The sequence below is a fragment of the Toxorhynchites rutilus genome, chromosome 3 (genome assembly GCF_029784135.1).
Source record: "Toxorhynchites rutilus septentrionalis strain SRP chromosome 3, ASM2978413v1, whole genome shotgun sequence".
NCBI classification, from domain to species: domain Eukaryota; kingdom Metazoa; phylum Arthropoda; class Insecta; order Diptera; family Culicidae; genus Toxorhynchites; species Toxorhynchites rutilus.
In genome coordinates this window covers 204,980,076-205,006,071 of record NC_073746.1, presented here as the reverse complement: position 1 = coordinate 205,006,071, position 25,996 = coordinate 204,980,076, and the positions used below count along the sequence as shown (strand labels likewise).

The 25,996-nt window shown below is 39.6% G+C and overlaps 1 protein-coding gene across 6 annotated transcripts in view; it reads left to right on the top strand.

The window, feature by feature from the left end:
• The first annotated feature begins 645 nt into the window (after window positions 1-645).
• The window catches only part of LOC129775986 (uncharacterized), a 47,382-nt gene continuing 22,031 nt past the window's right edge, over window positions 646-25,996 (top strand). The window contains exons 1-2 of one of the 6 annotated variants that reach the window (XM_055781301.1): window positions 646-785; window positions 1,039-1,458. The gene's annotated coding sequence lies outside the window, so the exon portion shown is untranslated. Of the gene's footprint in view, window positions 1,459-25,996 lie in introns of all 6 variants that reach the window. The other 5 variants (XM_055781302.1, XM_055781300.1, XM_055781305.1 and 2 more) reach the window with 5 other exon arrangements.

Sequence of the window (25,996 nt, the reverse complement as noted above, 5' to 3'; positions counted from 1 at the left end):
ACAAGACAAAAAAGGAGAAAAATAAACACAAAATATCCGATTTGGTTTAATCAAAACATAAAGAATCTAACAAATAAAAAACAGAAGACACATAAAATTTATATGAAATACAAATCTGACGCTCATCTCGAAAATTATCTGAACATTTGCGAACAGCTCAACTCAACTGTTAGCAACGCCTTTGAAGATTACGTGAAGGACCGTTACTATGTTAATAAGCCACAAAATTTGGAGGTACTTAAAGAAGAAATAACCCGGATTTTCAACAGCATCGAAGTCGTAATGTTAAGGTTGTGCATGAAGAAGTTTGTTCGCCGTTTAAAAAGCGTTATCGAAAAAAGGGTGGTCACATCGGAAATATCCTAAAATAAGCTTTATTTTGGTTTTTTAAAAATAAAAATCGGTTCACTTTTGTGGAAGTTATTAAAATTTGTTGCGTGAGCGTTTAATCTGAAAGACCCTGTAGTAAACGCCATATCAAAACAAATAATCAGAACCCTTATTGGTCGTTGTGTGTTATTTCCGATGGGTCGGGGCTCGATTAAAGCAAGTTAGATTATGCATGGAGGAATTATTTTCACGGGCTGAGGAGGTGAGAACTCGTGGAAAAATCAACGAGTAGTGCCTTTATCGCATTCCGCTCGAAGGCTAACCAATGTTGCGAAGTAGTTTTTCTGGCAGTGCTCATTTCGCTGCTCGTGTATTTATAGGCCTTAATTAGTGTTGGCAATAAGGCATGGTTATCATACATCACAGCAGCTCTCTGATGCCTTAAGTGACTGGTGGTGATATTGAATTTTAGCGAATTCTTCCAAACTGAATTTAATTATGGTGCTCTATTTCAAGTAAATCCGACGAATTCCTCAATCGACGATACGACATTCTGTTAATGAACTGTGATTAATATTTAATAAGGACGTCGATAGGAATTTTTATCAGAATTGCCTCAAATATTTAGAAAATAATCAACGAAATTGAAACTTGAAAGCAGCGCTATAATTATCATGAAAAATTAATGTGGGATGAACTTCTCAACAGCGCCGAATGAATATTTCAAACTTTCCAAACGATTATGAATAAAACCAGAATAAAAATGTGAGCTTTCATCGTGCTGTTTCGTCGCCATCGACTGGTTTCCCGCAGGCACAACTTCGAAGTGGAAGGAAAGTCTTGAAAGGAGTGTTTATTTTAAAGAGTAATGTTACCACCTAGGGATTTTCAGGCGAGACGCAAGTGGTGTTATCAAGTAGAACACTTTCTGGCGCGGCTTTCCCACTTTTTCCAAAAAGAAAACAAGTGAACCGAAAGCAATGTGTTTATAAAAGTCGGATAACCTGTTAGCACTCACCCTCCACCCGTTGAATCCGCGCTCCTTCTTCTCTCACAGGAGCGTTTTCAGCCTTCGAGTTCAACGTGAAGCAAAGAAAGGAGCCTCGCGACATTTGGACTCCTTCAACTGTAAGTATAGCAGCTTTATCCTGCAACACCGGAATACACACTGCGATCATTATGGTAAATTATTTTTCAGTGATTCTTTTCGCCGCGAAACGTAATTGTGTGAGAATGAATATTTAATGCATTGTTATTGGTCCAATTTATATACCTTTTCAGGGGGAATGGGTTCCTTATCGGTGGGAAGCGCACTGAAAGCAATTGACCATAGTAAAAGAGTGTTCTTTGTGTTTAATATGATGGCTACTTTTGGCTTCACATTGCCTGTTGAAAGGTGCTTATAAAGGATATGTACGAAATTATCCTTCCTCTTAGCTCTCTTAGCTTATCATATAAAAGACATTTTGACAATCGATTATAAGCTAGCTATTGTAAAACAACTCGAGATAACGTATACTTAAAAAAAAGCTAAACAAAAGCTTAAATGCTTCAATCAAAGTTTTGCATTGAACACAAACTCGGCCCTAATTAGTGTATTCAAAAATCATCCGAATTCTTCGTAGAACAATGTGGTCAATGTTGGATATTTCAAAATGATGCCTGTCTTTCAACAACCGTCGGTCTTGGAATAATTGGGCTGTTCGAGATAAATTCGATTTCGTAGAATTATTTAAGCAGGAATGTCACTAACGGAATTTGCCATTACGGTCTTCGAGTGGTATCGAACATTTATTTTGAGACTACAAAGACTACAATTTGTGGAAATTTCAGAATTTTAGACTATCGAAATACATAGTATAGTCATAAATACTGGTACCGTCGATGGGGGTGAAAATGAGTAATGGGGGTGAAATTTGGTAAAAATGGAGAAAGTTACTAAAGGGTATGTCACATCAAATTGCATCACGGAAAAAACGCTGTAGAAATTTAATTTTTAGGAATTATATCTTCAGCTTTTGCTTATAATCAGATAAGAGTGTATAGATCACGTTGGCCATGCTTCACTGTCAATTTTTCGTAAATTTGGAAAAATGTCGTCGAACGAAAAAGAACGTTGTGAATTAATTCTGTGCACTCATTTCGAGAATCCGGAGTTGTCACATCGGGACATCGGTAAGATGCTGGGAATCGTCCAATCCACGGTCAGCAGAGTACTAAAACGATACTTCGAAGGTGAAGAACGGCAAAAATGGATGCTCCGTCAGTGAAAAAGATCACAAGCGCGTAGTTAAGCAGTTTAGACGTGATCCGAGAAGTTCGGTCCGGGATGTCGCCAATAAGCTGAATTTGTCAAGTTCATTCGTCCAGCGGACCAAGCAGCGGGAGGGCCTGCGTACATACAAGGTTGTGGAGGCGATCTGGCGTAGTGGTAACATCCATGCCTCTCACGCTGAAGGTCACGAGTTCAATTCTCACTCCCAACATTCTTCCAAAAATGGAAGTAAAAAGTGACGAACCAGCCAAATGAGTTGAAAATCACTATAATACAGATTAAAAAAAAAAAAAAAAAAAAAAAAACATACAAGGTTCAGAAGGCTCCTAACTGCGACGAAAGGCAAAACATGGTGGGGAAGACGCGAGCCCGGAAGCTGTACACCGAAATGCTGACGAAGCCGCATTGCCTGGTAATGGACGACGAAACCTACGTCAAAGCGGACTTTCGTCAGCTGCCGGGCCTGTTGTTCTTCTCCGCAGAGGACAAATTCAGCGTTCCGGAGGAGATTCGCAAGCAGAAACTATCCAAGTTTGCCAAAAAGTACATGGTGTGGCAAGTGATCTGCTCTTGCGGAAAGCGGAGCGCCCCCTTCGTGATGACCGGCACGGTAAACGGGCAGGTTTACCTTAAGGAGTGCCTACAGAAGCGCTTACTACCACTATTGAAGCAGCACGAGGGCCCGACCATCTTCTGGCCGGATCTCGCTTCGTGCCACTATTCAAAGGACGTGTTGGAGTGGTACGAAGCCAACGGGGTCACCTTCGTGCCAAAGGAAATGAACCCGCCCAACGCGCCGGAGCTTCGCCCAATAGAGAAATATTGGGCGATTATGAAGCAGGCCCTCCGGAAGAACCCAAAAGTTGTCAAATCGGAGGCGGACTTCAAGAGAAAATGGATTTCTGTTCAAAAAAAAAAACTACAACCTGACGTTGTACAGAACCTTATGGACGGGGTAAAGAGGAAGGTGCGAGCATACGGGCTTGGGCTCGAAGTATGAATAAAAAGAAAATGCCAAAAGTTGTTTAATATTTTTAATTTTACTGTCTAAAATTTTCAAAAGGATCGGTCTACTGGGCGAATTTCTACAGCGTTTTTTCCGTGATGCAATTTGATGTGACACACCCTTTATTTGCAATATTTTAACAAATATTGCGAATATTTTTGAAGGCTGTGAGCTGTTTAATAGGAAACATATTTCCACATCTTCCAATGCATAATACTTAACTGTAGTACAAATAGTTATTATTTAATCATTCATCAAAGTTTGATGTGTAAATAGCCATCATATAACACCTCAGAAAAAATCTCATGCCCAGCATTATATAGAACTACTAAAATTGTAAATATTGGTTAGAATTATTCTTTAAAGTTTTGCCAGATGAGTCATTACTGATTTTGAACATCAGAATTTTTTTCCATTTGAATTTTAATATTTTCGAAATAATCTCTTATGGGGGTGAGAATGGGTCAAGCACAAAATTGAATTCCATGCCAACCCGATATGTCAGATTATGATATATGTCAGATTGTAAGATTTTCATGAAAATTGGTAGTTTTATTCCTCATTATAAAATATTAGACCGGTATTTTTTATTTTTTTCGTCAGGGTGGCCATTTCCATTTTATAGTGGACCTAAAAATAAACTTTTCCCATGATTCCCATTTTCTTAAAATTTACCTTTTTCATTAATTCATAACTTTTAAACTACTGGACCGATTTAGATGATCGATATATCAAATTAAAGCCAATGAGCTAGTTTTGTTTGAAAATTTACAATTTTATTTACAACATTACAATTGAAAAAAAATAAATTAGATTTTGTTTTCGTATTTATTGATTGTGATTGTTTTTCATTTCTTTTTGGAAAATCCAAAAAGAAAGTTAGCTTTCAAGAAAAAATATAAAAAATATTACCAGACACTGTAAACTATAAAAAAAATACAATCAATAACTACAAGACCAAAATCCAAAATTTCTGTAAGTATAATATTTCCCGAAAAGATACTAGCTAATTGGTTTTAATTTGATATGTCGATCATCTGTATCAGTGCAGTAGTTAAAATGTTATGAGTTTTTAAAAAAGGCATTTTTTGGAAAAAATGAGAAAAAATTATTTTTCGGTCTACCTCAAAATGGAAATGCTCACCCATTTAATTTGATATGTGGATCATACAGTAGTTCAAAAGTTATAAATTAAAAAAAAATCATTTTTGGGAAAAATGGGAAAAAAATTATTTTTTGGGCAACCCTTATATGGAAATGATCACCCTAATGTAAAAAAAAGGTCAAATGTTTTGCGATAAAGAACAAAACTACCACTTTTCACGAAAATCTGAGAACCACTATATCGGTTTGACATGGAATGGCTGTATATAAACATTTCCATCGCACTTCTAGGTGGATTATCACTATTTTCGTAACTCAAATAATCATTCAAGACACTTACATGTTGTTTAATTATCTTGAAGTTATTGAGAAACTGATTTCTAAACACAATTATTAATAGAAAGTAATATTCACTACTTCCTTGAACTCTTACGAGTGTTCATAATTAAAGAACATTTATACGTAATCAGAATTGTGTTTTACTCTAATTTACGATAGTTATTCAACAAAAAGTTCGAAAACTACCTTTTTGACCCATTTTCACCCCCATCGACGGTACATGAGTAAACGTATTCTACACACAAACAGCAATAGACGTATCTAATCCTTCATTTCAGGTATTCGACAGTTGTTACCAGGGCTCGGCATAGTCAGTGTCAACTGAGGATAGTCAGCTGATTATCTGACTGACTATATCCGTATTCAGTTGGAAATGACTTTTGGCTTCTTCACCAAAATAAGATTGCGTACGCGGGTAATAATTTCGTTCCTAGGGGGGTAGAAATGTGGAATGAAGTCAATTGAATGGAGAGACAGATTTGTATCCATTCGACCAAATAGGACTTGCTTCGTTCGCAACGCATTTTCGCCTTCATTCCAATGCTTTCCATCGCTCCTCCAGTAAAACCAGCTAAGCAAAGTAACCAACAAAGTAAACCCCAATAAAATCTAGCTGTCATCAGCCCTAAACACGCGTTAGAAATACTGATATTGTAAATACATAAGTGGTTCGCTAACTGGGCGTACTTTAGCTCGTCTGACCTTCAACAGGACGTGCGTTGACTGGTTTTACGTAACCCGCTTCATGCCTAACGAAGAATGCAATAGCAATTCCTCTCTTATTATGTGCCACAAATTAATGCACCAGAACAGTGAGGATAATAGATAAATATATTTTGTATCATTCAAACTGGATGTATACGAGTCATTGGAAGGCTCTAATTATTCTAAAAACTTCTGGCCGAGTGGTGTTTCGATATTTCTTTTTTTTAGATCGACCACCAGTGCGGACGCATCGCAATTTCACCACTCCCCAATTGCAACATCAACCCAACGAATCTCAAAGGTATCCTAAAAACACTTCAATCCAAATGCAATCCATTCATACAAGAGTCGTTACAAAGAAGCAGTCTCTATCAAAGTGCTCCGCTGAGACGAGTGTGAATCTCGCTCGTGTTAATAAGCCACTACTGGTGTATTACCAAAATGTCGGTGGGATGAACACTCGAGTCATCGAGGATTCTACTGGTCTCATACGAGCATGCAACGAATGTTCGAGTGGTGGGGAGACGAACCGTGAAACCAATCTCGAATTGGAGCCAGCCCCAAAGAGGTCCTGGTCACGGCTTCAGATCGATCTTTTTCAGGGTCAGCTGAACAGTCCTATTGATGGGTGGTATTACCTGATCCTAGTGGACGCGTACACCAAACGGTCGGAGGTAGTCCGAACAGAAAGCATCACTTCTGCAGCGACACTTCGCACCACCTTTCGCCAGGTTCGGGTCACCGGAGACCTAGTTACCGACAATTAGATGCAGTTCACCAACAAAGTGTTCGAAACCTATTACGAGCTCAACGTCATCTGAAGTCCACTCCCTCCAACTCGCAGTCGAATGACCTCGCGGAAAATTACCGCCGGATGGGAAAATGCGGCAAGATATCACTTCCCTACAGTTCTACAGGTTCCCACAATGTCTCCGGCGCACAATGGTGAAAGATACAGTGTTCCAGAACAACAGATGGCACTGCGAAGCGAAGAAGTGCTCGAACACATAGACAAACTCATGTATTAATGGGCCGAAAAGTCCCAAGATTTTACAACAGATGGCGTCACGTAAAAAATGAACAAAATTCATTTCGAGAGGTTCAGCTGTCACTAGCTTATGTGTGAAGTTTCATGACATTTCGACAACGAGTTAAAATTTACAGAGCATATTGCAACAGTTACAGCTAAGGCTTTTACCGTTCTCGGCTTGATAAGACGCCACACTCAGGCATTTAGTGATGTATATTGCCTCAAAGCGTTGTATGTGTCTCTCGTACGCAGTTTATTGGAATACGGTGTTACTGTTTGGGCCCCATACTACGCCGTTCACATCGCTCGACTGGAACGTGTGCAGAAAAGTTTCATCCGATATGCTCTTCGTCAGCTTCCGTGGCGCAGCGACCAGCATCTGACCTCGTACGAAGAACGCTGCGCACTGATCCATTTACCGACACTGCAAAAACGACGTGAGTTTCTCCAGAGACTGCTGATTTTTGACCTTCTTAGCAACAATATTGACTGTGCAGAACTTTTGGGCAAGCTTCGAATCAACGCTTCGGGTAGATCAACTAGACAAGCTGTTTTCTTCCGGCAGGCAGCGCATCGTACTCTATACGGACAAAATATACCTTTCGATGTTTGTTGCAAACGGTTTAATGATGTGTATTACTTGTTTGAATTTGACATGACTAGAAATGTGTTTAGTATAAGGATTAATAGTTAAATTTTAGTCTGTCCGACAAATTTTTTGGCGAAGACTGGATAAATAAAATAAAATATTTGTTTGTTGATGGTTTTTTTGATGGGAAAAACTCCTGGAGAATCAATGCAGTGGTTGACGAAATGTTATTCCACTTCTGCTCCTTCAAGAACAACAGTTTATCGGTGGTTTAGTGAATTTAAAATGGGCCGTACAAGCAGATGCACCTCGCTCTGGAAGGCCAAGAGAGGCTACGTATCCAGACATCGTAAAACAAGTGCATTGACTCGTTTTGAATGATCGTAAAGTGAAGTTACGCGAGTTAGCTGAGGCCGTAGGCATTTCAAAAGAACGAATGGGATACATTTTACACGATATTCTGGACATGAAAAAGCTATCCGTGCGATAAATTAGGATGGGTTTGATGACCGTCGACCAGAAACAGCGTCGTGTTGATGATTCAACAGCCGGTTTGGCGTTGTTGAAGCGTAATCGAGTGGACTTCATTCGACATTTTGTTACAATCGATGAAACGTGGATCCATTACCGCACTCCTGAGACCAACAAGCAGTCTGCAGAGTGGCTGACAAGCCACGTAAACCGGCCGAAGCGGCTAAAAGACCAACGGTCGGCCGGGAAGGTTTTAGGCTCCGTTTTTTGGGATGCGCATAGCATAATCTTCATTGATTACCTGCAGAAGGGGAAACAATTACCGGAGAGTATTATGCAGCATTATTGGACAAACTGAACGACGAAATAAATAAAAAACGGCGCCATATGGCGAAGAAAAAAATTCTGTATGTTGCTCACCCACCATATCCTCCAGACTTGTCCCCCAGCGACTACTATATATTCCCAAACCTCAAGCGGTGGCTCCAGGGAAAGAGATTCTCATCGAATGAGAAAGACATCGCAGAAACTGAGGCATATTTCAGAGACTCAGACGTTTCGTACTACAGAAAGGGAATCGAAATGTTGGCAGCTCGCTATACCAAGTGTATTACCCTCAAAGGAAACTATGTTGAGGAATAAATAAAGGTTGTTTTCATTAAAAATTCCGAGGCTTCTCAGCCCATGTAGTACAACGTATATGTATCTGAAAAGTAAACTCTAATAAAATATAGCTGTAATCAGCTATAAACACGAGTTAGAAATACTTTCCTCGCTAACTGGGCGTACTTTAGCTGGTCTGATCTTTAACAAAGCGTGCGTTTACTGGGCTGACTGGGCCATCTCAGTTAAAAAGCAGTTATGTCAATAACAGATGTCATATACAGTGGCGTCGAGTGGATGCACCCCTTCCTCTTTGATTTTTTTTTCATTTTTTTCATGTACAAAAATAAACCATAAAAAACGGATGAAAAAATCAATTTTAACCAAAACATTACAAACTTATTTAATATATACTGTATGGTTCAAACCGTATAACCCGAGTATATTGAACTCAACCTAATTACGGAAATGCACTATTGAGTTCCGGGTGAATAATAAAATCGATCAAAATCAAACGTATCTGTCAATTCGTTTTGAACTGGCGCCTTTTTTTCCAATTTATTTACTTACTCTATGTCGTCTTTTCTTCAAGCAAGGAATGGAAATTTCATATTTCTGTTCAAACATCAGAAGGATTGTTTTGTTCTTCAGCATGAAGTCAACAAAAAGAATTTCCAAGTCCAGAAAAAAAGCATTTTCCAGGACATTCATCATTTGCCGTCATCGAATCATTTAATTGAAATAATTTAAAAAATATATATTAGAAATTCAACAACTGGTATCTACCCAGAGCTCAGTTGACAACGCTAATCCTGTCAGTGTATGTACGGAAGTAAGTCATAGGAGAGCCAAACAGACTTTGTCAGTGGTCTTTGGTGAGATTAAATAAAATCATTGTACACTGGAAAACTAATTTACGAAATTTGTTTCTAAAATCGAGAAAACGAAAGAATAAAAATCGATTTTCGCGATTTTTCCGAGTACAAAGAATTAATCAAAAAAAAATCAGACATCGGAATAGAAAAAACAGTCTCCTAAAGATCTATCCAGGATCGCCCAATCCTATTATACATGCTATTTCAAGAAAACCTTCGTATTAGAAAATTCTTTCCTCTAACGCTTACGCCAAGATGCGAGATTACGGCAATACAGATAAGTGGTAATCAGTCCAAAAGACCAATAAAGAATAATCTATCATACAAGTCCTTAACCCTTTCCCGTATAACATCGAGTCTCACTCGTGGGTACTTGAATAACATAGGGCGCTAGAACGCTCAGCACGCTAGTGAAATCACTTGATGTGTGACGTATTAAATAATACGAGAAGGAGTTAATCGTATAAATCAACTGCTATAAATGTGATACCAGCGACTAGTTTGAATCTATTGTTATTATGTTAGGTTCATGGAATATAAAAAAGTTCTTCGAGCCGATTGAATTGTTGTCAATTAGTGGCAAGTTCTTCTTCACGGTCAGAATTGCTTTTATTGATATAATAATAATGCAAACTAATATTATTTTCCATCCGTCTTTTCACATATGTTAAGCAACAATTAATGATGATACGAACATTTCACCAGTGTAACATTTGCTCGTAATATAATTGTGTTACCCTTTCCCATTGGACTGTGGGAAATTTTTTCACCTGCGCGAATATATTTAGCATGGAACATGGTGGGAGAATAAGCTCGCCAGGAAGGAGGGGAGAAACACGACACCTTTTCAGGGCCAGGAAGCTCTTGTGTACTCAAACAATCGTAATCGTAAAGTGCATGATCGAAATCAGCAATCAATTTTGTTCGGTTGTTTTGTGTTCTCTTCGTATGCTCCTATGATGCTGCTATACATTCATCTATTCGTTGGCTCGACTGATTCCCATTGCGAACTCCCAGAATCTTTCATGTCTCGTTCCCACCAACACTTCATCTTCGTCATCGGATCCCGGCTGCTGGAACAATGGCTTTGCCGAACATAATCTATTTTCGAAATTAAACGAATGAAAAAAGCTATAATCTTTGTCGGTTTCTCACAACTGCACTCTGAAATAACTCTCATTTTTTGTCTTCTTCAAAAATATGTTCCTTTTCTAGGAATTTTGCGTCCAGCTGCTAGCGTATTATTTTCACAATGTTCAGAGCCGAATTTCGGATTTTCCTCTGAGGTACAAAGAGATGTGGCATGATGTGAAAAACAAGTTCATACATATGGTATTTTTCGCCAAATCACAACCACAATTTTCATTCATCCAAACGAACCACAAAACCCCCCAAATTCGCCCCTGTCGCATTGTCTCTCACGGAGCTTATAGACAAGTAGAGAGTCACATTGTGTGGAACGCACAAGCGAAACGTGTCTGGAAGAAGGAGGAAATTCGGTATCCTTGTTTACATTTTCGCTACAGCTCTCTCGTTCGGTCCTTCAGCGAGTAAATGAGAAGCATAAAAGCATAAACAACTCCTACAAGTTTCACCGTGCATGGTTTGCGTTTGATTTCACGTTTCCTTCAGTGCATTTATCTCATCTCCAGTTGGTGTGCCGAAATATGACAGAGAAAATGCGAATAACCGTAAAAAGGAAAAAACACATCAACAGGACTGGAACGGCAACTAAATTAAGCGCAAACGAAGATAAAAGAATGGTGGGTTGAAGAGGAAGAAAACCACGAGGAAGTATATTATACCATTGTCAAAAGCCTTGAAACTACGCATAGAACACGTCGAAAGATATTAGCAGACACCATCGCATAAATACCACTACTCCTGGGAAAATTTCATGAAACTCAGTCGAATGTTCGAATGTAAATCAAATTTTGCGTTGATAAGTTGTCATGTTATTATCGAGTTCATGTTCTTGATGATCTTCTTATTTTGCCTTATGCAGCCGATTATGCACAATTAAGGGTTGGGATAAGTGTATTTTGCGAAAAATCTAGTCATATTTTAACGTTATATTCTATTATTGTTTTTTTAATGCATTGTACGTACTAAAAAATCATTGAATCATCAAAAACAAAAGACCCAATCCATGAGGTTATGCACCAAGAAACCAAATTTCAAATCAGTTTCGGGGCAAATTGGAAACGTTATCTGAACAAGCACTAGTTATAACCAGTGTTGCCACATTTAAATCTGTACCAGAGTGGTCAAAAATCTTTCTCATCTGTACTTGTTTTTATTATATTCGTTGTAGAGAAAAAATAATTTATTAGCATTAAAAAAATACTCATTACTCATATTTACTACAAACACTACATCAACATTTGTAAGTCATTCGTGTGTTTGATGATGCTTATACATATTTTTGTTTGAATCTAGATTGCATACTATAATTTTTTTCAATTTTCGAGCTGCCGCCACCATGTTTGACCAAATCCTTTGATCTCAAAATAGAGTTCATCGTATCTTTGCAGAGCCGATTTCAAAGCTTATTTTTGTCCTGATTATTTTCAGAGAAAAATCGCTCGACAGTTGCCGAGGAGTGAGGCATAGTGAGAACTTTAGAAACAAGGCATCGAGGCGTCGAAAAGGCGAGCGAACCGTCAACTTTTTTTAAGCATTCAATTTTTGTCCACCAATCCTGCACATGCTCGTTTTCTGATATTGTGATTTCCTTACGGAGTAATTTTATTTTTCGGCTACAGAATTAATTCTTCACATCTTGTATATTCCCATTGTAGAATCCTGGAAACGCTTCTAACACAACGTTAATGCTAGTCAAATTGGAAAAGTTTCTGGGATTCAACATTGCCGTAGACTTGAGCGTCGAATCAACAAAATCTAATCTTTTTCTCATTTGTTTGATCAGCTCCACGAAAAAATCTGTGACAAATATCTTTTGAAATGATCTACCTTTCGCTGTTGATTGTTGTGATAATTTCTTATGCTGCTATTTAAACCTAAAATTCTTGTCGCTTTTCAAATGATCTTCATATTTAATAGCATTGGACATTGAAACAATGTAAGATTCTTCGCAGATATTAGTGAGAATGATCAAATAAATACCTTTCAGCTCTTCATGTAGCATCGTGAATTCAGGTTTTTTAGCCTGGAACAAACGATTCAATCTGTTGATCTGGGGCAAAACATACGTCGCGCCTTCCGATGCGAATCGTTTCAGACGATCCTTGTAAGGAATTTCGTTCTTATCAAACGGATTGCATTGTAAATCATTGCTTTTATGATCAGCAGCACCAAGCGATACTGCTGCGCAATAGTCGTCATGTACCTCAATGTTGCTTTGTTCAAATGCAAGAAATTTCCCAAATGGAAAAAATCTGTACCAATCTGTACTTTTTGACGGAAATCTGTACTCTGTACCGTACAGAATCTGTACCAAAAATAATGAAAGAATCTGTACCATTCCAGATAAATCTATACGTGTGGCAACACTGGTTACAACATAATTTCTCTGGAATGAATCTAATTTTGATGCACCAATCTTTGAAAAGGCCGAGTTTAATAAACTACAGGATTATATTTAGAATATTTTAAGTTTCAACTATTTTTATGTATCAGGAGATATCTCTGCACTTCCTCAAGAGCAATTCCATGCAAAATTAGCTGAAAACAGCAAATTTTCACACGATCCTACTGGATTTTATTAAAACTTAGTACATATGAAGGAAGTTACTCAAAGTCACATTTTTCATCATTTTACGACCAATTTAAATTAGGGGAAATCAGGGAAAACCCGACTCTGTGGGTGAAACCGACACCCTCCGATTTTTTCAGTTAGATGTCATTTTTTGAAAACATTCTATGTCCCCTTTACATACTTGTCATTTTTTACACTTCGAGTCACCCCACAGCTGCGGAAGTCGCTTTGCTGCCAAAACAAACAACAAAACAGAACCTGTTAGAAAACAGGAGACAGTCCATGTAAAATTTCACTCGTGGAATTTGAATGTTTAAGTCGAAACATTTTGGAAAATTCGATACTTTTATGAGCTTAATTCATCGTAGATCATTGTTCAGTGTAGTTTGTTAGACGGCAGATGGTCTTCTTCTTCTTCAATGGTACTAACGTTCCTAGAGGAACTTCGCCGTCTCAACGTAGTATTACTTGCGTCATTTTTATTAGTACTTAGTTGAGATTTCTATGCCAAATAACACGCCTTGAATGCATTCTGAGTGGCAAGCTCTAGAATACGCGTGATCACAGTGCAAGTCGGAGTAAATTTCTTTGACGAAAAATTCCCCCGACCAGAACGGGAATCGAACCCGAACACCCGGCATGTTAGTTATGACGCTAACCACTCGGCCACGGGAGCACACATATTGGTGTTGGTGTTGATGGTTTTGTTGCTCATCAATGCTCGAAAAAATTGTTTTGAAATTTCGAGTCCATTCGGGGTAACATCGACACCTTCAGCCAGGATAAAACCGACACAGACTGTTTCACAGACTGGAAAAAATGTGTTCTTACTTTTTGTAGATACCTCGTGTTTATATTCGAAAGGCAAAACCGTTGAGCTGAACCGATAAAACAACCAAAAACCGACGTTGAATCGGGCATGTCAACGAAAATTCCTGGCGGAGCTCATGGTATCCCTTCGTTCAACGTTCATCGGCACATTTCACGTGGATGTTCACTTAAGCTGGGATCTTAAAGTGTCCACATAGTATAAATATAACTCTTAATAATTTGAAATTATTGTAACAAGTTTTCATTCATCCTTCATAGGTGTCGGTTTTATCCGACAGAGTGTCGATCTCACCCGCGTTCCCATTATTTCACCTGAAAACATCAATTTTTGTATTCTATCAAAATTCGAGTTCTACTCAAAAATGATCAACAGATACTATAGAATGGTTCATAAACAGCTGAAGAGAGGTTCTGTAACGATTTAACGTCGAGGACACATGGTAGATCTTGGGAATATGTGGAAATTCTTAGGGTGTCGGTTTTACCTCGATTTCCCCTACTATTATTTTTTCGAAAAAGCGTGTTCAAAATCATTCATCTTTTTCATTCGAAAAATAGTAATTGAAAATCCAGATGTCTGATTAAAATATGATGTTTTATAAAAGTTATTGGTAAATAATCAACTATTTAGGAAAAAATACATATAATAATATTAGGTTGGGGAGAAAAGTATTCCATTATGTTCCGAATTGTCCGATTTGGGTCAAATATGCATTTGTCGCCATTCTAAAGGTAGCTTCATAATGCGTCTCTCATAGAAGTCTTGGTGCTTATTGGCGAAAAACTCCAACAATAGATTTTTACAATTATTTCTTGATTCCAATTTATTAACACTCAGGAAATTTTGCAATACGAGAAATAGGTGGTAATCGCTTGGTGCCAGGTCCAAGGTCCCGGAGTTGTGTAAAATCGTGCGTTGTCCTGATGGAACACAACACCTCTTCGGTTGGCCAATTCTGGACGTTTCTGGTCTGGTTTGCTTCAGCCATCGACATCTCCGAAGAAACGCTGCGCCCACGAGACGTATTGCGGGTGCCAGACAATTGTCTCCACACTTGTGGGTACCACTAGGCGACGGATAATGTGGACACACGGGATGAACAAATTCGTGATCCGCACCTATGCTCTGCTTTGGAGACGGACATGAGCGGTCGCCCTCGAATATTATCAATGTTCGAGGGAGCGTATCCAGAGTTCGTCCGGAGGCTTCACAAAAACGCGATAAACGCGAGGCGTAGAGAGATTGTACGCAACAATATACTCTACCAAACGCAAATCGATTAGATCAAGCAGCAGGTGCAGAGAGAACTAAGCTTCAGAGAAAACAGAGCAAGCGATGCTGAGCAATTCATACGCGAGCGGGGCACGCGAATCATTAGCACCAGTAGAGGCCAACCCCTTGAGCCGGAAGACCCACAGCCAGATCAACAACTACTACGCGATCTGGTCTTCCATGAGGGTGAGGCTATCTCACAGTTTCGAGGCACAGACCCATTGTCGCACTCAGGATCTCAAAGTTGCAGTATTCCCACAGGCTGACAAGTGCAGTAAAGCTCATGAACGAGCAAGGTCTTCCGCTGCACTTGGTTGATGCTGAGAACAAGGAGGAGCTGCAACTGAAAGTTTACTGTACTGCTGCGGTTACCGCTAAAAGTTTGGGATACCATGTAAGGCCAAGAGGCCTTACCTCCATGGCGAAAGAGATTAGAGGAACGGATCCTAAACAAGCGCGCCGTAATTGAAACACTGATGACGTGTAAAAGAGGCAGCAGTTCGGCGAAATTATGTCACCAAGATGCTGTGATCGTGAGACCTACTGAACTTCGCCAGCTGGTAGCTCACCAGCTGACGGAAAAACTCACACTGGTAAAGCAACAGCAAAACGGCTGAAACGTTACTCTGACTCTGCAAAGCGCCAAGAACAAAAGCTTCCATACAAATGAAAGACAAACTCGGAAACTAATCAAGCAAATGGAGCCAAATTTGGCATTTCTATGGTGAATAGACACTCCTACCCTCTCTCTAAGGAGAGGCTGTCATGCAAATGAAACACAAATTTTTGCATAGCTGGAGAACTAATAAAGCAAATGGAGCCAAATTTGGGATGTGAGGGTTGTTGGGTATGAGAAATGTTTCTATGATGGTATGACACCCCTCTTTTCTCTGGAATGGAAAGGGGGTTCCATAAAAATAATACACATATTCCAACCAAGTATGACAATTGAAAATTTTCGGAAAACTCTGAAGGAAAATGAGAAAAATCGAAAAATTCAATTCGCATGTGTTCTACAATTACATATTGACAAGCGCTGTTAGTCCATTTGATGTTTGTGGTAACGAAATTGATCTTCGTTCGAAAGTGGATCTATATAAATCTATATAAATAAAAATAGATCTCCGAATGTGTTGATAAGAGCAAAACTCGAGAAAGGAATTGTTTGATTTAGGGCTGTCTTCATTCTATCATATTTTGTGTATCAAACATTTATTCCATGTAACGGAGGAGCATGTTATTTGCAAGTGGATGAAAAATCTTGCACGATAATTGTGTCTGAAAATAATCTGATATTATAAGTGTTGGTAGAAGTACTGAAATTTTATAGTAAAAAATAATTTAAAAGGGTACATTAGAAGATCAAGCTGAACATAGCGTAAATGCGGCAAAAATCATGAATTGAAGAATTGCACATCCGAAAAAATTCAATGTTCAAATTGTAATAAAATTAAAAACGAGCGACGAATTGACATAGATACGAAACATTTTGCGTGGAGTACAAGTTGTCCTATATTCCTACGAAACGAAAACGAGAGGAAGAAGGAACAGGTGGACTTCTCTATATAGCCATCCAAGAAAGGGGCATATATAAGATATGGTGTACTTTATTTGAATGTGACTGGATTACACACACATTTCGACGAAATAGAAATTTTGTTATCCAACGAAAAATCGAAATTACTAATTATTGTTGAAACACATTTAACGGAATCAACTGATCTGAATGGATTCAATGTAGTTGGATACACAATGGTTAATTGCTTGTCGAGATCCGTCCATACTGGAGGCGTATCTATGTATATTTCGAACCTTTTAAATTTTAAAGAGATTTTCAATGAGACATACGGGGACAATTGGTTTCTAGCTTTAGAAGTCAGGGGAGGCAAAATTTCGGGAATCTACGCTGGAATATACCATTCACCTAGCAGTAGCGACAAACATTTCTTAGATTTTATGGAAGATGTATGGTTACAACACATACAAGTACATGAACAAAAAAGAATTATCATTACTGGTGATTTTAATATTGATTGGACCGAGCATAGAAAATCTTCTGAATAACGAGCAATCACCCAAGCCGCTGGATTCAAACAGAGAATTAATGATCACACCAGAATAACAAGAACATCTTCGACGACCATCGACTTAGTATTTACAAATTTTGACGATGGTGTGATTGAGATTTTTTATGATAGCAAAATTTCGGATCATGAAACAATTGGTATGGAGTACAATTTTTCTGATGTAGACTTTTCCGAAATACAAAAAGAAAAATCTTATAAGTGTTGGAATAATTATTCGAAACGAAGGTTGCTATCTGTTCTTCAGAACAAAATAACTCCGGTTAGTGAACGAATCTCTCTTCATGTTGTTGCAGAAAATCTTGAAGAAGCGCTTTGCTCTTCAATGAACCAGATAATTGCTGGTATTCACACTGGAGTTGCAGTACTCAGACATATTGGCAACAAAGTCTGGTATAACTCTTCATTGGCTTACATCAAGAGAAGACGAGATTATTACCTAATAATAGCACAAAAACTATTGAAAATTGGAACACGTACAGATTATGGAGAAATATGTATGTACGTGAGCTGAAGAATTCAAAGAATAAATTCATCCAAAATGAAATACATGCAATTCAACATGATCCGAAGAAGCTATGGAAAAAAATTAAAGCATTGTGTAATCCAGGCGGCCGCAAAGACATCGACATTGAGTTTGACGGTAACAAAGAAAGTGACAACATAACAGCAGAGAAACTTAACAAATTTTTCACGTCAAGTGTAGAAGAAATCCACAATGGTATTGTAGCTCCATCAAATCGACTGAATTTTGGTTTCCCTAGCCTGGCTTCGCAATTGAGATGTGTTAAAACTATCAACATGGGAACTCTTAGGAAGGTAGTGATGGATTTAAGAAACTGTGCAGGTGTTGAAAACATCAATAAAACAGTATTAGTAGATGCATTTGACTTAATCAAAGAGAATTTGCTATATATAGTAAATGAATCGATGCTTCGCGGCGAATGCCCACAAAGTTGGAAAAAATCTGTTGTCATACCGATTCCAAAAAATCCGAAATCATCCAAACCAGAAGACCGTAGACCAGTTAATATGTTGCCATTATACGAAAAGGTTTTCGAGATTGTAATTAAAGATCAATTGTTGGAACATATAACGAAAAATGGAATACTGGTGGATGAACAGTCTGGGTTCAGAAAAAACCACTCTTGCGAAACGGCTCTCAATTTGTTGCTCCTGAAGTGGAAACAGGCTATAGAAGCGAAGAAGATAGTATTAGCCGTATTTATTGACTTGAAAAGGGCTTTTGAAACAATAGATCGAATAGAATTACTAAATTTGCTTTACAATTACAATGTTACTGGACCTGCATTGAAATGGTTAGAAATTTACCTGAGAGGACGAACACAAATCACTATTTACAGGGACAGTAAATCATCGGCGGGACCAGTGAATCTGGGTGTGCCTCAAGGAAGTGTTCTGGGGCCGCTACTTTTCTTGCTTTATATCAATGACATCAAACAGGTGCTAAATGACAGTGACATAAACTTATTTGCTGACGACACTGTAATATTCGTTGTAGCTGAGACATTGTAAGATTGCTACACAAAGATGAACCATGAACTGCAAAACTTAGACGAATGGTTGAATTGGAAAAAACTAAAGTTAAACATAAACAAAACAAAGTACATGGTAGTATCGACACGCAATTTTGACAGTGAAGGTCTCAGTATAAATATTGATAGGCAAACGCTAGAAAGAGCATCATCGATCAAATGTCTTGGCGTTATTCTTGACGAAATGCTGCACTTCGATGGACATATTAACTATACTATAAAGAAGGCAGCTCAAAAATATGGAGTGCTTTGTAGAATAAATCGATTCTTGACTTCTGAAAATAAAATCACGATCTACAAAGCGCTGATCGCTCCACATTTTGATTATTGTGCATCTGTGCTATTTCTCGCGAATAAGAGGCAAAGAATGCAAATTGTGCAAAATAAGGCAATGCGCCATTCGTCTTCCTAAGCTCGAAGCCGCCGGACGGTTTTATATCGTTATCGTCCATCGTTGAAGTGATACCGTTATTTTCGTGGCTGGTGAAGTGAGTGTTGGACACTAACGGGATTCCCTGTGAATTCATTGAAGCAGACACAACAAGCGAGAGGAAGAAACCCTGCACGCGAGCGCTGTGTGCTGGTGTGTTATCGCCGTAGCACCGTCTTCGACATCATCACCGCGTGGTGCGATACACGGGTTCAGCTGTACCGAACGATCAACACGCAGCACCGTTATAAATAATCCGCACTGGTGTGCATAATAAGTATACTGAAATTAATAGGTTAAGGTTATTAGGTTAAGGTTAATTATAAAAAAAAATTGCAAAAATTATAAGAAAGTGTACATCTGCCATTTTAAATGGCAGAAGGGGAAGAAAGCGTTGACATGGATATCGAATCCACTGTCTCCCCCTCCCCAGCTACGGGTGCTGGGAAGTCGCTTAAACGCGTTCCCCCCTCAGAAGATGTCTCTTCACAGGAAGAGTTAACTCACCTCAACAAGCCTCCCTCAAGAAAATTTGCAAACCTTTCCTCTTCACCCCCTCATTCTCCCGCTCCCGTTTCCGCTCAACTCCCGAACTTGCCTCCCAGCCCTACTGATCCCGCTCCCGCTCAACAATCGACCTCGACCTCCCCCTCAGTTGCTTCCTCTCCTCGTGTCAAGGTCTATCCAGAAGATTCACCTGGAGCTGGCCCATGGGTTGTTTTTTTCCGGCCCAAACCGAACGGAAAATCCATCAATGTCATTCAGGTTTCGAAAGATCTGGCAAGATATTATTCCTCCGTGGTCGAAATCTCTAAGGTTAGACCGAACAAACTGCGTGTTGTCGTGAGTGATCGGAAACACGCAAATGCAGTTGTGATCGACGAGAGATTCTCCCGAGAGTATCGTGTCTACGTGCCGTCCCATGACGTAGAAATCTCGGGGGTGATAACTGAAACGGGTCTGACGTGTGAAATGATAAAGGAAGTAGTTGGTAAATTTAAAAGACTCCCGTTGGTAGGCGTTAAAATTTTGGACAGCCGCCAACTAGGGAAAGTATCCCAAGAAAAGGGAAAAACTAAATTCACGCCGTCAGACTCGACTCGTTTCGAGTAACTTTTGCTGGTTCCGCTCTCCCTGACTACGTCATGGTGGGCAAATTAAGACTGCCTGTGCGACTCTTCGTGCCAAAGCCCATGACTTGCCAAAAATGCAAGTCAGTTGGTCACACTTCAGATTATTGTGCCAACAAGGAGCGCTGTGCCACTTGCGGAGAGCAACATGAGGGGAAATCCTGCAGTGCGACTGAGCATAAATGTCCATATTGCGGGGGATCCCCACACGAGCTCTCAGTTTGTGAAACTTACAAGAGTCGCTGGGAGAAACAGAAGCGCTCTTTGAAGGAACGCTCGAAACGCACTTTTGCGGATATTTTAAAGGGCGCTTCTCCACTGGCCCAACAACAACAACCAATCATCACACAAAATGTCTTCGCCACGTTGCCCGTTGACGAAATGGAAGCGGACACAGCTAACGGGGGCACACCGTTCATTTTCCAAGGGAATCCACGGCGCAAAAATGTGACCACTCCCAAAGTTCAAGGACAAGCCCCTCCGGTTATACCTCCTGTTAGCATGCCTAAAAAATCGAGTGCAGCGGACAAGCAAAATCAGGTTCCTCCTGGCTTCCGTGGGAATAGTTCACCTTCGAACGACCCAGCACTCGAGGGAACATCAAAAACCCCAAATGCCCCTATTTTTCCGTCCAGCTCAACTCCCCAATCGGGATTTATAAAGTTGTCTGACCTTTTGGACCAAATCTTCAAGTGTTTTAATGTTTCCGACTCCATCAGAACCATTGTCATTTCAATGCTTCCAGTATTAAAGACAATTTTGCAACAATTGATGCAAACATGGCCCCTCCTTGCAATGATTATCTCTCTTGATGTCTAATTCAAATAGAGAGGTCGGAGATATCACTGTTTTACAGTGGAATTGTCGTAGTCTTATCCCTAAATTGGATACATTCAAATTTTTAATTCATAACTTCAATTGTGACGTTTTTGCTCTGTCCGAAACTTGGCTTTCTTCGCGAGATGATCTCTCTTTCCACGATTTTAATATTATACGCTTGGACCGTGTTGACAGATACGGAGGGGTGCTATTGGGGATCAATAAGTGCCACTCATTTTTTAGAATTGACCTTCCACCTATTGGGGGGATCGAAGCTGTGGCTTGTCATGCAAACATCAGAGGCAAAGACCTTTGTATTGTCAGCTTGTATTGGCCTCCGAGAGCTGCGGTTAGCCGCAAGCAACTTGTTGACATGTGCTCACTCCTTCCTGAGCCACGATTGATCTTGGGAGACTTCAACTCTCACGGAACTGCCTGGGGGGAACAGTACGACGACAATCGTTCATCGATGATATATGACCTTTGTAACAACTTCAATATGACCGTTTTGAATACTGGGGAAACAACACGTGTTCCTAAACCTCCTGCTAACCCAAGTGCTCTTGACCTCTCGCTTTGCTCGAATTCATTATCGTTAGATTGCAAGTGGAATGTAATCCAGGACCCCAACGGTAGTGATCACTTGCCAATCAAAATTTCCATCACCATTGGTTCGAATTCTTCTGAATCTATAAACATGGCATATGACCTCACAAGACACATTGACTGGAAAAAATATGCGGACGCAATTGCTCTAGCCATCAATTCCAGAGATGGTTTGCCTCCATTGGAGGAGTATAACTTCCTTTCTCGTTTGATATATGACAGCGCGGTTCGCGCTCAAACGAAACCCATCTCAGGCTCCACTTTTTGTCAAAGGCCTCCCAATCCATGGTGGGATAGCCAATGTTCCAAGCTTTATCAGGATAAATCGAACGCATTTAAAGCTTTTCGGAAACGTGGAACCATTGAGAATTTTCAAACGTATTTTGACCTTGAAAATCAATTTAAAAACTTGATCAAAGGGAAAAAACGTGCTTATTGGCGAAATTTCGTGGGAGGTTTGTCACGAGAAACGTCAATGAAAAAATTATGGAAAGTGGCTCGAAACATGAGAAATCGCTTTTCATCGAATCAAAGCGAAGAATATTCACATCGATGGATTTTTAATTTTGCACGGAAGGTTTGTCCCGATTCCGTTCCTGTGCAAAAAATTGTTCGAGATATACCACAAGATAGGTGCGATCTTGATTCCGAGTTTTCGATGGTAGAATTCTCTCTTGCTCTCCTTTCTTGTAACAATTCGGCTCCAGGAACGGATAGAATTAAGTTCAACTTGTTAAAAAAACCTCCCTGATGTGGCGAAACATCGCTTGTTGAATTTATTCAATCGGTTTCTGGAGCATAATATTGTTCCAGATGATTGGAGACAAGTGCGAATTATAGCTATTCAAAAACCCGGAAAACCCGCGTCCGACTTCAATTCGTACCGTCCAATAGCAATGCTGTCTTGTATACGGAAATTGTTGGAGAAAATGATCTTGTTTCGCCTTGATCGATGGGTTGAAACGAATGGCCTACTCTCAGATACACAATATGGGTTCCGCAGGGGCAAGGGGACGAATGATTGTCTTGCGTTGCTTTCTTCAGAAGTTCAAATGGCTTACGCCGAAAAAAAACAAATGGCTTCAGTATTCTTGGACATAAAGGGGGCCTTTGATTCTGTTTCAATAGAAGTTTTGTCAGACAAATTACACTCTCGGGGTCTGCCGCCTCTGTTGAATAATATGTTATATAACTTGCTTTGTGAGAAACAGTTGAACTTTTCTCACGGGGATTCGACAGTAAATCGGGTCTCCTACATGGGCCTCCCCCAGGGCTCATGTTTAAGCCCCCTTTTGTACAACTTCTATGTAAGCGACATCGACAATTGTCTTACACAAAATTGCAGCCTAAGACAACTTGCAGATGACGGAGTGGCGTCTGTCGTAGGATCAAACGAATCTGACCTGCAAGGACCCTTACAAGATACTTTGAACAATTTTTCAACCTGGGCCATTGGGCTAGGGATCGAATTCTCCACGGAGAAAACAGAGATGGTGGTTTTTTCTAGGAAGCATAGACCAGCAAAACCAAAGCTTCAACTTTTGGGTAAACCGATCACTCATGCTATGTCATTCAAGTATCTTGGGGTCTGGTTCGACTCCAAATGTACTTGGGGGGCCCATATTAGGTATCTGAGTAAAAAATGCCAACAAAGAATAAACTTTCTCCGTACAATTACCGGCACCTGGTGGGGAGCCCATCCCGAAGATCTTATAATGTTGTATCGAACAACTATTCTCTCAGTGATGGAGTATGGCAGTTTCTGTTTTCAATCAGCTGCCAAAACACACTTAATTAAACTCGAGCGAATTCAGTATCTTTGTCTCCGTATTGCGTTGGGATGTATGCCCTCAACGCATACCATGAGTCTCGAGGTTTTGGCAGGCCTACTCCCACTAAAAGATCGCTTCAATTTATTATCGCTTCGGTTCCTCATCCGGTGTAAGGTTATGAACCCATTGGTGATCGGAAATTTTGAGCAGCTTATCGAGCTAAATTTTCATTCAGGATTCATGAGCTCATATCATGAATTCCTCTCCATGCAGGTTGATCCTTCTTCGTATACTCCCAACCGTTTGTTTTCCTGACTACATCAATTCCTCTGTACATTTTGATCTGTTCATGAAGGAGAAAATCCATGGAATTCCAGATTATCATCGATCGGGGATCGTTCCTACGATCTTCAATGCAAAGTATGGGCGTGTCAATTGTGATAATATGTACTTTACTGATGGGTCCTCTATGAATGAGTCCACAGGATTTGGAGTGTTCAACGAATTTTTTAGCACCTTCCACAGTCTTCAGAATCCTTGCTCTGTGTATATTGCTGAATTGGCAGCAATACATTGGGCGCTGGACAGCGTCGCCTCACGACCTGTTGAACACTATTACATTGTAACGGATAGTCTTAGCTCTGTCGAAGCTATCCGTTCAGTGAGGCCGGAAAAGCACTCGCCGTACTTCCTTGAGAGAATACGAGAAAATTTGAGTGCTTTAACCAGACGCTGTTATGTCATTACCTTTGTCTGGGTCCCTTCACATTGCTCAATTCCGGGTAATGAGAGGGCTGACTCATTAGCAAAGGTAGGTGCAATTGAAGGCGATATTTATCAGCGTCAAATCGCTTTCAATGAATTTTATTCTTTAGTCCGTAAAAATACCATCGCTAACTGGCAACGTAAGTGGAACGAAGATGAATTGGGTCGGTGGTTCCACTCGATTATCCCTAAGGTTAGCCTCAAACCATGGTTCAAAAGTCTGGACTTAAGTCGGGACTTTATTCGCACCTTCTCTCGACTCATGTCCAATCACTGTTCGTTAGACGCGCTACTCTTTCGTTTTAATCTTGCCTATGGCAATATATGTGCTTGTGGCCAAGGTTACCACGACATCGAACACGTTGTTTGGTCGTGCGAGGAGTATCTTGTTGCCAGATCGAGTTTAGAAAACTCTCTTCGGGCTAGAGGAAAGCAGCCCAATGTGCCGGTGAGAGATGTGTTGGCTCGGTTAGACCTTGATTACATGTCCCAAATATATGTCTTCCTAAAAGCTATCGATCTTCGTGTGTGATTGTCCTTATATCCTTATATTCTCCTTTTCCTTTTCCTTCGCGAGAAATCAAATCCCTTCTTACTAACAATAGAATAAGGTGAAATGTAAATACATGTTAGATATAAGATAGGCTTAAGAATTGAGTATGATGAATGTGAGTGCGAATGTGAGTGTGAACATTGTTAACATATCCTTATATCCCATCCTTTTCCTGAAACAAAATGTCACCCTTCTAAACTCGAGCAAGCCGCGAGTAACCGGTTCTCTACCTCATTAACATTAGAATTAATAAAAAATGTTTATGTATACTTGTAACTATACAGATAGGAGTTTGGCTCCTTTAAACTTATGTAACTGAGCCTGTAAAAATAAACGATTTAATAAAAAAAAAAAGGCAATGCGCCTGATATTGAGATGTGATCGATTAACTCCACGGAGATTTATGCTCGATTGCCTGCAATGGATGTCAGTGGACAGCGTATTAAATATTGCACGCTTACGTTCATACATAAGATGACTAACGGGATGACACCGAATTATTTACAAAACACCATAGCGTATGGAAGAGACATGCATCGATATAACACAAGACAAGCAAACGACCTCAGAACCATGAACTTTCGAATGTCATGTACCCAAAATTCACTTTTTTTATAAAGGATATAGACTATACAACACATTACCAAATGAAGCCTTCGAACGTTCCGTAGTATTTGTAAATAGTTTTTGAAACATGATCTAGATTTTTAACCCAGTATGCAATGTTAATCAATGTTAGTGTGTAAGATGACGAAGTTATAACGGACATTTGTGTTTCTTATCTTAAGACTATGATGATGATGGTATGTTAATTATTTGTTTAGTTTTGCAATATATTCTTTTCCTTTAGTCGTAGACCCAAATTTAACTTCAAACAATAGTTTGAGCCCGCGCGCTGTGACAGACGCAAAGAAGCAGGAGATTCAACACAAGTAAAAGCAATTTCTCTCGATTAACATAAAAAAAAACATTCCAATGGGCTTAATGTGGAAACCAGAATGAAGCTAGGGATAGCTCAACCAGAATACTCGTAAATTCATCTTCTCAACTGATAATTATAACGAGATTTTTCTGTGTTGTGGCGGATCTCATTGCTAAGTCAGGTTGACACGTTACACCCTGGGTTGAATGT